The following is a 15,363-nucleotide window of genomic DNA, read 5'->3' on the forward strand; positions in this document are numbered from 1 at the left end:
AACCCCATTTTCCCCCTTTCACAAAGAAAAGCAAGAGCTACAGAAACATAAGCAAGAATGTGACGATTTGCCTGCTCTTTACAGAAATATGCTTGTTTGCAGGGCGGGGTAATTTTATCTTGTGTATAGACAGAAGATAGATATTCTGAGAGGCAGCTGTACTGAGCTCTTCTCAACCCTGAATCACTTCATGGCTCCTGTGTGTCCGTATCTATGTAACCACAGTTTGTTCCACACTCCAGAAGGAAACTTGACCCTCTGATAAAACCACACAGAGCTTTCCGGATGGCCTCTCTGTTTCTTTTCTGGGGCGGTCAGATTCTGTATCTAGGTGGGAGGAGTGATGTTGTCTAAAAGGAGAAGTGTGCATCCTCTTTCCTGAAGCTGGAGTTTCCTTTGCCTTCTGGAAACAAATGAGGGTCACAGAGGAGGATAAGGTGTGCCTCAGGGAAATGAAATCCTCCTGCAGCACCACATCCCCACACGAAGGTGGGCCCGTGCGCTCTACCCCGGGGTTTGCAAGGCCAGGAACAGTGATAAAGTCTGCGTTGTTTATTTGCTTTTAAACAGAAGTGGACGTCACAGACCCTATAGCGTGTGAGGCCTGAGCACAAAGGCATTGTTGGGTTATCAAGCCCGGCCAGCTCTGCACTCAGCACTCTGCTCCTGCCTCCCAGTACTGGCACTGCTCCCGTTTAGTCTGAATCACCTGGAGGGCTTGTAAAAACACACATTGCTGGACACTCCCCACCCCCCAGAGCTTCTGAATAGCTAGGTTTGGGATGGGCCAAGCATTTGCATTTCCAACACATTCCCAAGTGGTGTTCATGCTGCTTGCCTGGGACCACACTTTGAGGACTGCTGTGATACCCAGGCACTCGTCCACCTTTTAGAGGGTGTGTTGGGACAGGCAGGCTGCTCCTGATGGGGTGTCTGCCTGGGGGGAATCGCCTAACCCTGGAGGAGCCTGTAGTTCAGAAGCAGTGGCTCACCTGAGTGCCGGAGGGAACCCTAACTGTCTTCTTCCCCTAGGACCTTCTCACTTGGTCCTCTCCACAGCAGGCCAGAGACGTGGCATTTCGGGTAGCCGAGATGGGCTTTCCTCGCCTCCTCCTAATCCTTTCTTCTCTCTGCCGTTGCAGAAGGCTTTCTGAACCAGAACGCTCTCCTATGTAAGACCCTTCATAGGCTTGCCATGGGGCTTAAGATAAACTCTAAACCCTCCTAAAATGACTGCAAGGCCTTTTGTGATCACCTACACCTATGGCTCTGTTATTGCCTGTCTCCTGCTTGGCCTCTGAAGTTCTCATTTCACTTGTGCACTCACTGTTATTCTTGCTTCGGAGGTATCTCATTTCATTTTGCTGTTCCCTCCATCTGGCATGCTCTTTGCTTGCCCTCTTAGTCTGGCCAACTCCTACTTGTCAGACCTCAGTTTAGCCATTGCGTGCTCTGGGGAGCTTCCTTTAACCTCTCTGGGGTCAGCCGGTGCCTCTGGAAAAGCTCCCTGTCTGTCACCTTGTATTTTCCTCACTTTAGTTCCTGTCAGCTGTATCAAGGTCATGATTACCACCTGTTTACTTCCTTTGTCTTTGTGGACTGTCAGTGCCCTGAGAACAGGGAACTTACCGCATTCATGTGTCTGCAGGCGTGGCATGGTTTCTGGAATGTAAAAGGCCTTCTTAATCATTCTGTAAGGTAGCTATTGCAGGTGAGGAAACTGAGGCACAACTAGGTTAAGGACCTGGCTTACAGTTATCCTGCTGCTGAGTTATAGCACCAGCCGTCTCACCCAGGTCTCTTTGATCCAACTCGTTGGCCACGTGATGCCGGTCAGATTTTCTGCTCTGAGACCGAGGAGCCAGAGACATCATCTGCAGGTCTCTACTGGGACTGTTAAAAAGCTTGGCTATTCCAAGTTAACACAATGGCCCTTTCCTATTGTTTTTCAGGTAAACTGGGAAGCAGACTCTTGAGTTCACAGCCGGCCTGTGACTTTGCATCTGGTTAAGAAGCTCTTCCTCATTTCAGGTAAGGGGTTGTTTCCTGGACTGCTCATGCTCAGGTTGGTTGTGGGAAAACTCTAGCCATGACGATGCACTCTGTTAACAACCAAAGTTCTCATTCATTAAAAAAGAACACCCTTAAATGTAGGACAACATCTCCTCTAAGAAAGATGTAAAATGGTCCCCTTCCGCTGTGGAGAGTTATCGGGTAAAGATGTTTACCTAGGTTGGCTGTCTCCTGGGCACTGCTGGCCTTTTCATCACCTAACACTCTTCCTTTGCGCTGGACACCCGTCTCTCCTCTATTTGAGTTGCTGATTTAGAATTCCTTTTCCTCATTGAAGACCCAGCCAAACTTTCAGTTATTTATCAGACTATCTGAATGAGAGGCTATTCAGAGCAGGGCCTTTTCTCCTGCTTTCCAGTGAATCACTGCTTCTCTGCTCACACAACACACTGCACTTGCCACGGTGAGCTTCACTTGTTTGTGCACGTTTGCCCCTCTAGTCTGTGAGTTCTTTTTGCTGCCATCTCCCACCTAGCATGGTTGCTGGCATGGAACAGACTTTCCATAAATGAATGAATGTTTGTCTGAGAAAAAGAAATATCCCAGTAAACTAAACCATGGCACACTGAAAAAAAGCATAATGTATTCCTAAACCAATGAAATGATTTGTAGAGTTCCTTTTTGGATTAACTACATGGCTATTTGCTCATATTACAACACACAATTGAGAATTTATCATAATATATTAAGTCAATGGGAGTGTAGATTCTTACCCCTATTGAAAAGGATAAGTTAGGAGTCTGTCATTGTCTTCCTCTTGAGTAGTAAGTGATGCTAGGTCATGGAGCAGTGATGTATTAAACGACAGCCCGCAGCCATGAGCAGCCAGCCCTCTTAGCTGTCCTGGCAGAGAGACTCCTCAGCCACACCCTGGGAGCCCTGGGCAGCGCTAGGACCGAACACGTATCTAAATATATAGGCAGTAAGGGAGCGAGCAATAGACTTTCCCAATTAACAACTCAGAGGTAATGAAAATATTTCTGAGTGGCTTGAGCACGTTTTAAAACAGGTTAGGTTTAAATCATTTTAAGAAGAAGCTTTTAAATCAGTGCTTTTCAGTTTCCCCGTACTTCTTAGTATCCTGGGATCTGTGAGAGACAGCCTGATGGGCTTGACTCCATTTTGCTTCATCCTGTGGGTTGGGAGTAGCAACACCCAAGGTGGTATTTCACCTGAGTTGTTGGAGCCCAAATGGGACCTGGGTCCTTTTAGGAACTGCTGGGTGGCTGAGTCCATGGAAGCCAGGTGGGTGGGTTTACTTAAAGCTAACCAAAGACCACTTTCACATCGGAGAATAAGTGCTTGCTCCTGCTTTCTCATCCTGCTTCGACATTACCACTGCTCATTCTTCAGTCTTGTCCATTGCTTTGTTTGGGTGTACGCAGCACTAACGCAGAGAGGAAGAAGTTGTCTTCTGGTTTCTGCACGTGCTTTCTACAACCTAGCTGAGGTCCCGCATGCAAGCAGTCATGAAGCCATGGGTTCTTCTACCTGGAGCTGAGCCCAGCAGTGCAGCTGCCTGAAGGAGAATTTAGTGAAAGACAAGGCAGTACAAGAAATTTGACTCTTAGCTGACCCTACGCCTGTTCTTTAAGTTTCTTAGGTCTGGGTAGAGTGAGGACTTCAGCTGTGCCCAGGAATTTCCAGTCTCCATGGAATCCAGTTTGTCTGTCATACTTAGAAAAAGAACATAAATGGAAGTTTAAAAGCCCAGATGTTAAAATATGACTGGGTTTGCGCTTTTTTAGTAGGTTTTGGAATTTGCGGTATTACCGACTGGCTTGTGTTGCGCCGTCCATGCAGAAGCTGAATGCATGGTGGTGGTTGTCTCTCCGGACTTCATGGTACCGAACACATGGGGAGTGCTTACCAGTTAGTAAGAATGAGCGACTCGTTGAGCTTCTAGGAGAGATCCGATTCTCATAGTGCTTCCCTTTTATAGTCCTAACCAGGTTAGAAAAAAATGAGGCAAGTCACCAAGTTGCTGAGCTGGTCCCCTCCACGCGGGCTCTCACATACAGGGGTGCACTCAGGCACATGTCACAGAGCTCGCTGCCTGAGTCTCGACTCCCCATGTCATCCTAATTAGAGACTTTAAGTGACACAGGGCCTAAATTTCCTTGCAGCTTCTGAACTTTGTGTCTTAGGCTTCTGATATGGTGCTGTTGTTTCATTCAATGAAATGTTTACTATTTCTGAAGATGGACTGCCAGTGCCTAAGCAGTAGAATTTGTGTATCAGGATGTATGGTGTGTGTGTGTGTGTCTGTGTGTGTGTGTGTGTAATACAGCTGTTTTGGAGCATTGACTTTGATCCAGAGACACTGCCCAGCATGGGTACCATGTGTCCAGGTAGACTTTTGGGGGCAATCAGAGCTAGCGGGCATAGCAACCAGCCTGCTGGTCTCAGACTCTAGTATCATTAACAGCTTGGTTTCTGACTGGTGATTTTCTTTATTGCTGTAATGCCTAAAAACTCAAACTGCAGCTGGTGACAGACACACACACACACACACACAAATGGCACATCCCCCCTCAGATGTCTTTGATTTCTTTCACATGAAACCTTTATCTTTTCTTCTTAAAGAAGAAGCAAAGTCTCCAAAATAGGCTTTCAAGTTTCATTGTAAAGCCGCACGCAGGTATTGACATCTGTGGGAAGACTATGCTTTTTTCCATTTCCAGGGCACAATCAATGCATCATTTAGGAACCATTTTTAACTTTGATCAGGTCACTTGTCAGCTGTGATTTGCTGGCTGGTTTGTCTTATCCATTCACTGCAGGGGTTTTGTTGTTGATTTGAAAGAAAACTATTAAGTTCTTGTTTCCAGGAAAAGTTGGTTTTAAGTGGAATATCTTAGGCTTTTGCTTTAGAAAAGGACTGGAGGTGTTGTTTTGATTACTATCATATCCTCTTTCAGTTAAGAAATGACCGTTTCCTGTTTCTTAGCTTTTTTTTTTTTTTTTTTATGATTATGGACCTGAGTTGGAAGGAATCCTTTGGATGACTAGTTAATACAAGTAACTTTTCCAAACAGGCAAGAGAGTGAAAAAATTTCCTCTTCTGTCTCTTTTAACGATAAAGAGTAAATACCTTGCATTTTAAATGATTCCTTTTCTCTCCAGAGCGTTTCTTCTATGGAGCAGTTTCTGAGGCTTCCAGAATTCTGTTCTCTCAGGTTCTTTCTTCAAAGCTAGTGGAAGCCTTGGTTGGCTCCCTTTAGTCAGACCCCACTGATGCTTATCTTTCCTCCTCTTTATTTCCCTCTGGGCAGGCCAGGATGCTCACCTCGCCTGCATTTTATCTGCCTGCCTGGAGTTGCTGCAGAGAAGTCCTTCTACCCTTTATGGCTACACTCTGAAAAAGAAAACAAACAGCCGAAGCTCCCATTGCAGCCCAGCAGGCTGGGGAAAATAGTTCTCATTCTCCTTGTTCCTGGGTTCAAAGTGCACTTAACATTTTATAGGGGTGACCTGCCCTCCCAAGGTGCTGGTGGGAGTGGGTCTGGTTTGAGCCTGGTGGACAATTAACCAGTGACCTCCTCCTTTTGCTTTCGCCTTTCTGGCTGAGTTGACATTAATGCTCCGAGTGAGAAGGGGCTGCTGCTCCTTTGAACAGAGCACCAGGCAGGGGTGGGGAAACATTTGATCGTGTTCAAAGGGGATGTCTCTGAAGCATGAAGATTGAACTGATTGTGACCCCCACCCTGGGGGAAGGAGAAGCGCCCTCTGGGGAACCAGCCAGAAGGAAGAAGCCGGCAATTACTAACCTCACTGGCCTGTGGGTCTTCAGGGTCTCATATCCGTTTAAAAGAGAGAGTTGGGGTTGAAGGTAATAAAATAGGCCTTAAATTAGAGGAGCAGGGGGCCATTTCATCTAATTTAGTGGTTGTTACGGAGGAATAAAAGGCAGAGGAGATAATTTCATTAGCTCCTTTGAGATCTTTATCACAGTGAGATGGCATTTGGGGATGCTGCCTGCCGAGCCTCACAGGGGCTGGCCATGTCCCTCTCTGTAAACCTAGAGCGAGACTTCTGTAGCGCCAGGCAGGGCTTGGGGAGGCGCAGTGATCGTTTAGGGCACTATAATCAGAAACATGGAGTTTCTCCTGCCCTAAGTGAGAGTGAGTGGCTTAAAACGGTTGATACAGATCCTGACCTACCACTCTGCCCGTTCCTCGGGAACACGGCATTCACACTGAAAGTAAATCTGCCACACGGGAGAGCTCATTTAGAGTTGGGATAGGATCTTTTATTTCTGAGTTACCGATCATCTGTTGCTGATGTGATTTTTTTTGGATCATGACGGTCGTCAAATATCTTTGAGTGGAGCAATGTTCAAAGTGTTAAACCATGGGGGGTTGAGAATAGTCAGAGTTATACTTTCTATTTGATTGGCACTGTTCTGGTCACAGAGTAAGTTCATGTCTGCTGCCTTGTGAAAGCCCTGCTGGGGAGGCAGGCATTTCTGTCCACCTTTACAGAGAAGGAGTGAGGGAGAGAGGGGTCATGTGACTTGCCCTAGGTCTCCCTGTGGGGAAGGAGGGGCTCTGGTATTCTATCTCTGGATAGAACTGCTAACTTTCAACTTGAGCCCTCTGTGATCATAATTCGAAGAAACAGAGCGTATTGGAAGAGGAAGTGAATAACCAAGTCTTCCAAGAGAAGGGAGAGAAAAGTGTGTTGAGTAGATAGTTCTCTGTACCAGCCAGCAGCTGGCACCATTCCCCAAGGCAGCCTGGTTTCTTTCTGAAGGGAGTAAAGTGATGAGGGTGGACAGGGCAAGGGACGTGAGGGTTGGGGGAGACTGGAGAGTGGTGGGTGGGAAGGGCCCTTTGTGTGTCTGCAACAGTCTCAGCGAAGTGTTGAGTAACTTCTGGAATGCCTGTGCCTGTGGTCAGAAAGTTCAGAGGCATCAACTCTCTCTTGCTAGTTTATTTCTGGGCCCAGCCTTTTCCATGTCCATCTTCGTTCACACTCTTCCATGTCATTGTCTGATTGCTTTCTAGTCTCCACCTTCTCTTGCTCTAGTGTATACATTTCTGCTTAATATTTGTGAACTTAGCTCTGAAAAAAAGAAAAGGAAACTTCTGTTAAGATGTGCTACTAAAAACCTTAACCATCGTTAAGTGCATTTAATCATAGCGCGGTTTGTATAGTTCTTATAAAAAGCTATTCCCCCATTGATTCTGGAGCTGATACTTCCCCCTACAAGTGGACAATGGCGACTGTAGATGTCTCACTTTCTGGTGGATATGGTGCCTTTGGGAACTCCCAGAAGGTAAAACTCCAGCCAAATGTTTTCCTGAAATGTTATCTGAGGGGAATTTGGGGGTGGGGGTGGGGTTGGGAGGGGCAGATTTTCACTTGTTTCACTAATGCTCTCCATATCCTGTACAGGAATCTTTGCCCTGAAGTCCTCAGAGGCGAAAAGTCCTCTTGCCTTGGCATGTGCTGTTTCTTTCCTTCATTACTGTGGCTAATCAGACATTGGCTATACTTCAGTGCCTCTTAAAAGCTTTTCTCTCTGGCTTTGTCCAGGAAGTTGAAATGCAGTGTCAGAAGTGATGTGAGTTGATGAAGAAGAAATAAACAAACCCAGGCAACATGTGAGGAAGCCTTGGCAGTCCTGCTTCTGTTTTTCTGTAGTTTTGATCTGAGGGAACCAGATTTCCTCCATGTGGAAGGAATGAAGCTGTGAGGGGTCCCTGTGCCAAGGAGCCAGGGATGTGCATGCCAGTGGGCCTTCTAGATTAGGGCTCCACTTCGTCTCATAAACGCTGGGATGAAAATGAGTGGTTCATGCTTGGCAGAACGAAGATAAGTCACACGTCTGCAGCCTAAGCTATATGTACGTGGAGTAAAAATAGCATCTGTTCAGGGAAGCAGAACATTCCAGAATGCTTCAGTCCTCTCTTGGCGCCAAAGCAGAGTGGAGAATAGGAGAGCTGGGAGGGACTTGAAAGAGCTTCTTGTTTAAGCCTTTTAATTTCAGTTAAAGACAACAAATATCTTGACTACATCCCCATGAGGGCAGGGGGCCTTGTCTGTCTTGTTTATGCACCTTCATGCCTTTGGCCTCCAGCATGTATTAGGTGCTTAATATGTACTTGTTCGGTGAATGAATGCTATAAATGAATATGGGACTTCTGGCTCCGAGTCCAGTGCTCTTTGAGATAGTTTTAAGGGCTGAAACGTCTGTAAGAGGTGGTGCCAAGTGGCTTTTACATAATGGAGGCTTTCTTGGGATTACACGTAGATTAGAAAATTAAAATCGAGACACAGCAAGATTAAACTGATTCCTTAAAGTTGGTGGGGAAGACAGGCTTTCTCACGGCTGCGGTGTGGGTGGGAGGCAGCACTGCCTGTTGTAGTTGGTCAGGGTGCCCCTGGAGTCGGGCAGAGCATGGGCTGTGGACAGGTGATGGCCCCAGTTGCTCCGCCTCCCTGGAAGAACCAAGACAACGGTGGAACAAACAGGCCCTTACAGCTGCCCCTCTCCCAGTGGCTGGGAGCCCACCCTCCTTCTGTGGCCCACTGTCTCCTTTTCAGAGCGACATGCTACTTGAAGCTCATGAAACGTTCGGTGTGTGTGGAAGTGAATTTGATTGGAAGGTCAGGATATCTGTGAGCACTGTAGCGAGAACAGGACTCAGTTCTCCATACTGGGAAGATACCAATAGCCAGTAAATCAGGGTCTCCACCTCTGCCCGGCTTCATTGGGAAAATTGCAGCCCTGCTGTCTGTGGTCTCAACCAAGTAAACCAGGTCGTGCCGTGCGCTGTGCTTGGAAACCACACTGGTCACCACGTTGCTGCCTTCAGGCTGGTAAGGTAAAGAAAGCATTGCTGTTCATTTATCTCCCTATGTAACTTCCCAGTTAATTCACAGAAAAAGATTTACCATTAGAAAGAGGTTTAAAAATTTAGAATAGTTATTTGTAAGGTCAAGAAATTTTGTTTATATTCACAAACACAGAGTGAAAGAGATGTCATTGTTTACTGCTGAGTTGGTTTCATCCACTCTCCATGGTCATCTGCCCATCCTCCCAGCCTGGCTCGGAGGGGAGGGAGGTGTATGTCTCTTTAAACTGACCTTGAGGCTTCACCACATGACCTGGGTGTCCTGAGATGAGTATGCTTCCTCTGGAACCTTTGGCAACTGAGGACTTTCATGTGGAATTTCTGTGCCATCTCAGGGGGAGAGAACCCAGTTCCTTCTGGAAATCCATTCTTCCCCGACATTCCCTTTCACTTTCACCTGACTTCTGCTGATGCTGACTTTATACAACATCTCCTTGCTTCTCTTCAGGAAATATGCAGCAGACATTCCATCTCCTGGCGGGGGCATAAGACAAGCTGTAGTCTAACCCTGATTGATGACTACAGAAAGAATCGGCTGGGTTATTGGCTCTGCTCTGTATTAAAGATCACAGACTTATTGATCTAAGGCTGGCGGGCATTCTGCAGGCCAGAGGTGTGTCTGGCCAGGTCTCCAGAGCAGCAAGAAGAATGATTATCATTAGCTAAATTATTAGAGCTTAAATAAAAAGAGCAAACTTAATTTTGCACAGTGGCATTGATCAGTCCTTTGTTTTCGGTGAAAATCAGGGTTTGGGGAGTGATTTGGGGCCAGTGCCCTTATGATCTGGTGTTTGAACTTCTCCTGGGGGCTGTTCTTTGGCACTGATGTCATGTCTTGTGAGCCTGTCCTGTTGTACCTTGCTAGCATAGCACTTTGGAAGTGAATAGGAAATATTTTACTTGAACCTCAATATATTCTGTGTGCAAAACCATGCAGATGAGAAACAAATTCAATTTTTAAGAATACATATATGTTGATAAAAACAACATATTTGGGAAATTTTGTTTCTTGAATTAATTTACATGTGGGGAGAACCTGAGTATTCTTTTCAGGATTCTTGAAAGTCCAAACAAAATGAGGTGGGAGTGTCTGATTGCCCCGCTATGAGCCTTGAGCTTTTATGAAGGGTAATTTAGAAAGCAAAGCTTTCAGTGGAAAAATATTTCACATTGTTATTTGACGAAGGGACACTTTTTGTTTATTTATTTTATTGCATGTGACAGTTTCAATTCAGAAGTTTGGGTGTGTGTTTTTTAAAAGCAATCTATGGGGGACTGTAACTACAGTGGCAGAAAAAATTGTTAATGGAGATTTACATAATAGTGTTCATATTTACAAAATTAAAAGCTGAAATGTGGCGGAATAATTCTGTATTCAGAGGGTTCTGACTTGCTATAAAAATTTAATATGTTAGAAGATTGGTTCATATTTGTGATTTTCTTATTGCAAAGTGAAATAGTACTATGCATGCATTTCCCAAATAAGATATACATCATGTAAGTATATTTTTATAGGGAGTAGGAGTGTATGAATCAAAGTTTGTGGTTATTTTGCAAGCATCTTGCTTCTGTCTTTACAACAAACCACAGAAGTCTTTGATGGGCCTGCCTGTCTTTCTTCCACTTATACCTTCTGCATTCTCGGATGATTTCCTCCCTGCTGTGCTTTCCCCAGAAGCTGGATGAAACCCCTGATCATCTCCCCAGTTTAATCACACCCTGTTTGCAAGGCCTGAATCATGGGGTCTCCATGAGAGGACAGAGTTCTTCCATTCGGGCCAGGCTCCAAGGATATCTCAGTGTCTTCTGGTCCTTTCTGGAGCCCATGTGGCAGCCCAGCTCCAAATCTAAAGAGCATGCATTTTCTGTGGCCTGAAAGTGTTAATGATTAAACACACAAGATTATGTTTGGAGACTATGCAGCCTGTTTAAGTATTTTAACCAATTACCAAACATTAGAGAGCTATATATCAGGCTCTTTGGAGAAGAGAGTGTTTGGGAAGGAGCCCTTCTCAGCCCCATTTTGCCACAGAGAATGGACTCTATCTGTGTTTGGGCAGAATCTGTGATTGGAGAAGACCCAGCCTGGAATCAGGCCGGCCTGGGTTCCAGCCCTGCTCCCCACTCTCAGGATCTATGACCTTGAGCAGGTTACTGATCTCCATGGCTTAGTTTCCTCATATGTAAAGTGGGGGTGATTATCCCCACTTTGGAGAATTGTTATGATTCAGAGTGAGAGAACCTATGTTAGGTATGCCTGGAAGACAGTAAGTGGTAGTTGTCACCACTATTCAAATAAGAGCAAGTTGGCTTGAAGTAATCCAGTAACTTGTGAAACTTTCTCCTGAGTTGTTGCTCAAAACATTTTTGTAGTTGATGTTTTTTTTCAGGCACCTCTTTCCATATCAAAGCTTGCTGCTCACTGAGTTTCCTGTGTTTACCCTTCTCTGTAGCAGCAGGTTCTGTAAACGGGCTTTTCCCAGGGCTTCCTTTGCCTTTAGGATCAAAGGAGTTCTAGAGTGTGTATTTTGACATGAGGTAAAATTCATAGTCTCTTAAAAATTAATTTAGTTCTGTGATCAGATTTATTAGAGAGTATATGTTTCTTGGGAGGAATGCCTACCAAGGGAAGGCCATCCTCGGTGGCGATAGGTAAGATTCTACTTCCTGGGGTAAAATCTTAATGGCAAAAGGGGATGCAAAGCCAAAAAAATTGTATCTAAAGTGTTTATGTTTGTCCTGGGAGAATGGCAACACATCACACGCCATTAATGGGCCTGGCTGGCTAACAGTCCTTTGCACCAACCCAGCAATATAATTTATTTCACTGAGGGAATTGTGGTTTTATGTGCCATGTATTGGTGTCATTGAAACCTTGTTTTAAGTGGAAAATTGCAATTAATGTTAGAAATAGGAAATAGCTTTACAAATTTGTGGTGGAAGAGACCCAATAAAAACGACTATCAGGAGTTCCCCAAAGGTGAATGTAAGAGTTTATAAATGGTTTTCTGTCTGGTAAGTTGACAGCTTTTGGTTTGTAAGTACAAGCCAAGGAATGGCTGCAACAAACAAAAGAGAAGGGCATGTGAGAGTGTCTGCAGGGAAGAAAATAACTCTATGGGCCTTACAGGCGGGCATCTGTGCTGCCTTAGGGACAGGTGGCAGAGAACCAGGGTGCGTTTGGTCAGATTAGGCCATGTCTGTGTCATTGCTGCTATTGTTCTCTGCTGGCAGATGACAGATGGAAGAGCCTGTACTGGAAGAGCAGATCCGAAACGCTGGGTTTGCTGGCACCTGATGTATAAACATTTCAGCTCATTATTTTAAGCAACTAAAGATCAGAGCATATGGGAGCCATTGAGTACTGAATCCTTTAAAATTGGTTTTTGTTTGTTTGTCTTTAGTATTACTGATGTACTGGGTTATCTAAATAAAAAGTAACTCTTAAAAATTAAAGAATGATGAGAATCGTAATTTTCAGACTTTTAGGAGAACTCTTTTTTAAAATGAGGTATTCCAATGGAGCCATAGCATATGAGCCTTTAATTCATACAAATTCAAGTGTACAGGCATGGTTCAAAAATAGGGAGAGAGAAGTGAAAATAACATGGAGCTGCTTCATAGTTTACAATTAGAGTGTGTGCCTTAGAACAGGATTTCTCAACCTTGGCACTATCGACATTTTGCGCTGAATAATTCTTTGTTGGGGGCTGCCCTGTGCATCGAAGGACATGTACCCCTGGTCTCCACCGACTAGATGCCAATTGAACTCCCCTCCCCCCAGTTGTGATGATCCAGATTGGCTCCCTCATGGCCACATGTAGTCTGGGGGCGGAGGGGACTGAGAGAAGAAGGGCAAAATCATCTTGGCTGAGAACCACTGCCTTGGAGTGAGATGAGGTGCTTTTCAATCTCTTTTTCCCTCAGGTGATCTCGTCTTGCCTTACTGAGTATGCTTGAGTAAATAAAAGAGAATAGAAACTTTGACGCATAGTGAGTATAAAATGCAAAGGACAACTCAGAGACAGTGAGTTTAAAGTATTAGAGATTTACTCCCCGAGAGACAACAGCCCCAGTGAAATCTCTCCTAGAAGTTTCTAAAGGCCAAAGCCATCTAAAGAAAGGTGTTTGGTCCCTTTACACAAATCCTTGTCTTGTCAGTTCAGAACTTCTTGGTAATAGTGGGGCTCATGGCCAATTTCCAAACCCCAAATTTGTTTTCTGAGTCTGGATAATACTATGCGGCTGTTTCCCTGCTGTTTTTGACCAATTTTCTGAAAAGCAGTTACTCGAGTTCCTTTTTCTCAGGCTCAGTGTCCTGAAACGGGCAATTTTGAGTGTATATGTTCAAGGCTTAGTGCAAATTACCTTTATCACCGTGTTTGAATTATTTTTTATTCAATATGGCTGGGGAGGTTCTGGATTTTAAAATAAGGTCCCTCTGCTTGAATCTGGGTGGGCTTGTCACCACTCTGACCAGTAAATTATGATTAAAAATAAATGTCATCGTGCCGGCCCGGTGGCTCAGGCAGTTAGAGCTCCGTGCTCCTAACTCCGAAGGCTGCTGGTTCGATTCCCACATGGGCCAGTGGGATCTCAACCTCAAGGTTGCCGGTTCAACTCCTCCAGTCCCGCAAGGGATGGTGGGCAGCGCCCCCTGCAACTAAGATTGAACACGGCACCTTTAGCTGAGTGGCTGCTGAGCTCCTGAATGGCTCAGTTGGTTGGAGCGTGTCCTCTCAACCACAAGGTTGCCGGTTCAACTCCCACAAGGGATGGTGGGCTGCGCCCCTGCAACTAGAAAACGACAACTGGACCTGGAGCTGAGCTGCGCCCTCCACAACTAAGATTGAAAGGACAACAACTTGACTTGGAAGAAAAGCCCTGGAAGTACACACTGTTCCCCAATAAAGGCCTGTTCCCCTTCCCCCAATAAAATCTTTAAAAAAATAAAAATAAAAAAAAATAAATGTCATCATGTGACTTTCGAGGTCAGGTGCTAAAAGACCAGGCAGTTTCCACCTTGTTCATGGGAACACTGCTCTTTAAGCCCTGAGCCACCATTTAAGAAGTCTACCCTCTGGCCATTGTGCCCGGTGATCCAGTGGACAGTCTCAGCTGAACCCAACTTTCCAGCCATCCCTACTGACATATGAATGAAGCCATCTTGGACCCTCCAGACTAGCCCATTCACCTACTGAAGGCCACCTGATGACCTCTGCCATTGCCACATGGAACAGAAGCATCACCAAGTTGCTCCTTGCCCAAATTCCTGACCCCCAAAATGTGAAACATTACAAAAAGTTGTTGTTTTAAATGACCCCTAAAAAATAAATCAACCACTCTCTCTAGTGCTCTACCATAAAATTAGTTCTAGAAGCTTCTTGAGAGATGGTCTGTTGGTCTTCCTAAAGAACTTTTTAAGGGAAATAATGACTGCACATATTTTGCCTCATCCTGTTGACTATAATGCGTCTCTGGCATAGTCTGTTAAACTATGAACATATATTTCCATAAATAATAAATTTTAATTTTAATAAACATTGCTTAATAACAACTATTAAACAAAAGTGGAGTTGCTCTGGTTTAATGTGGACGTAAGTGTCAGAGCTCTTGCCTTCATCTGGTGCCTTATCCCAGATTTTGCTCTCATGTCCCCAGGCAACTCTTTGAACCCTCTCTGAAGCGTACAATTTGAAAGAGGCTTTCAGTTTTTCTTAAAGGATTAAATCAGTTTGTCCTAAATCCAGTGCTGGGGTTGTAGGCACTCTACAAGGTGTGTCTCCAGGAGGTGAATAGCATTAAAGTATAGGTTGTACAAATTGAATCTTTGGGTATACAGATGCATGTGAGCAGTCAGAATGACTGTCCCTTAAGCTGAGCTGATTAGGGAGGAAAAATATACAATTATTCGAACTTATCTCTTTCTTACAAGAGAACTAATAGCATCCTTGTAAATGTGAAGTTACTGGCTCTTTTAAGAAAGCCGGGTGGTAAGATCATGACCCTCATTGAAAGAGTCTTGTGACATGTCAGATTCTGAGGTCTGCATAATGAGTTCTCCCAGAAGCCAGGGTTTGCTTCAGGGAAGTCAGAACAAACAACCCACAGGCAGGGGTCGTTTCTCCTTAGTTAGAGCAGGTGGGCTGGGAAGGCTGACTTTTTGCAGATCGGTGCCAACATACAAACAAGTCCAGGTTGTCGGGGATCTGGACATCCAGAACGTCGCCATTAATGCTACCGTCAGTGAGAAGAGGCAGACGAATAGTATCAGGAAGTGTTTACTGTGTGTTGCAAGGAGAGGCTGTGAAGGCCTGCCAGGGAAAATCAGACTCCTCTTGGGTGAGCTGCGAGGGTCACCCACAGTCTGTGTCCCTTCAACATCCTTTCCGTTCTCTCTGGGACATGTCTGGATACAGACCAGGGA

At 45.0% G+C, this 15,363-nt stretch overlaps 1 protein-coding gene and 1 long non-coding RNA gene across 3 annotated transcripts in view; both read left to right on the forward strand.

Annotated features, from left to right (window-relative positions):
* The window catches only part of LHFPL2 (LHFPL tetraspan subfamily member 2), a 144,967-nt gene that overhangs the window by 12,476 nt on the left and 117,128 nt on the right, over positions 1 to 15,363 (forward strand). The window contains exon 2 of one of the 2 annotated variants that reach the window (XM_019728170.2): positions 1,953 to 2,031. The exons of the other annotated variant lie outside the window; for it this stretch is intronic. The gene's annotated coding sequence lies outside the window, so the exon portion shown is untranslated. The remainder of the gene's footprint in view (positions 1 to 1,952; positions 2,032 to 15,363) is intronic. 2 annotated transcript variants of the gene reach the window in all.
* Positions 7,434 to 9,636, forward strand: LOC141570689 (uncharacterized). The gene is made up of 2 exons (XR_012495070.1): positions 7,434 to 8,906; positions 9,385 to 9,636. It is a non-coding gene; the product is annotated as an uncharacterized LOC141570689 (long non-coding RNA).

The sequence above is a fragment of the Rhinolophus sinicus genome, linkage group LG03, assembly GCF_036562045.2.
Source record: "Rhinolophus sinicus isolate RSC01 linkage group LG03, ASM3656204v1, whole genome shotgun sequence".
Lineage (NCBI taxonomy): Eukaryota > Metazoa > Chordata > Mammalia > Chiroptera > Rhinolophidae > Rhinolophus > Rhinolophus sinicus.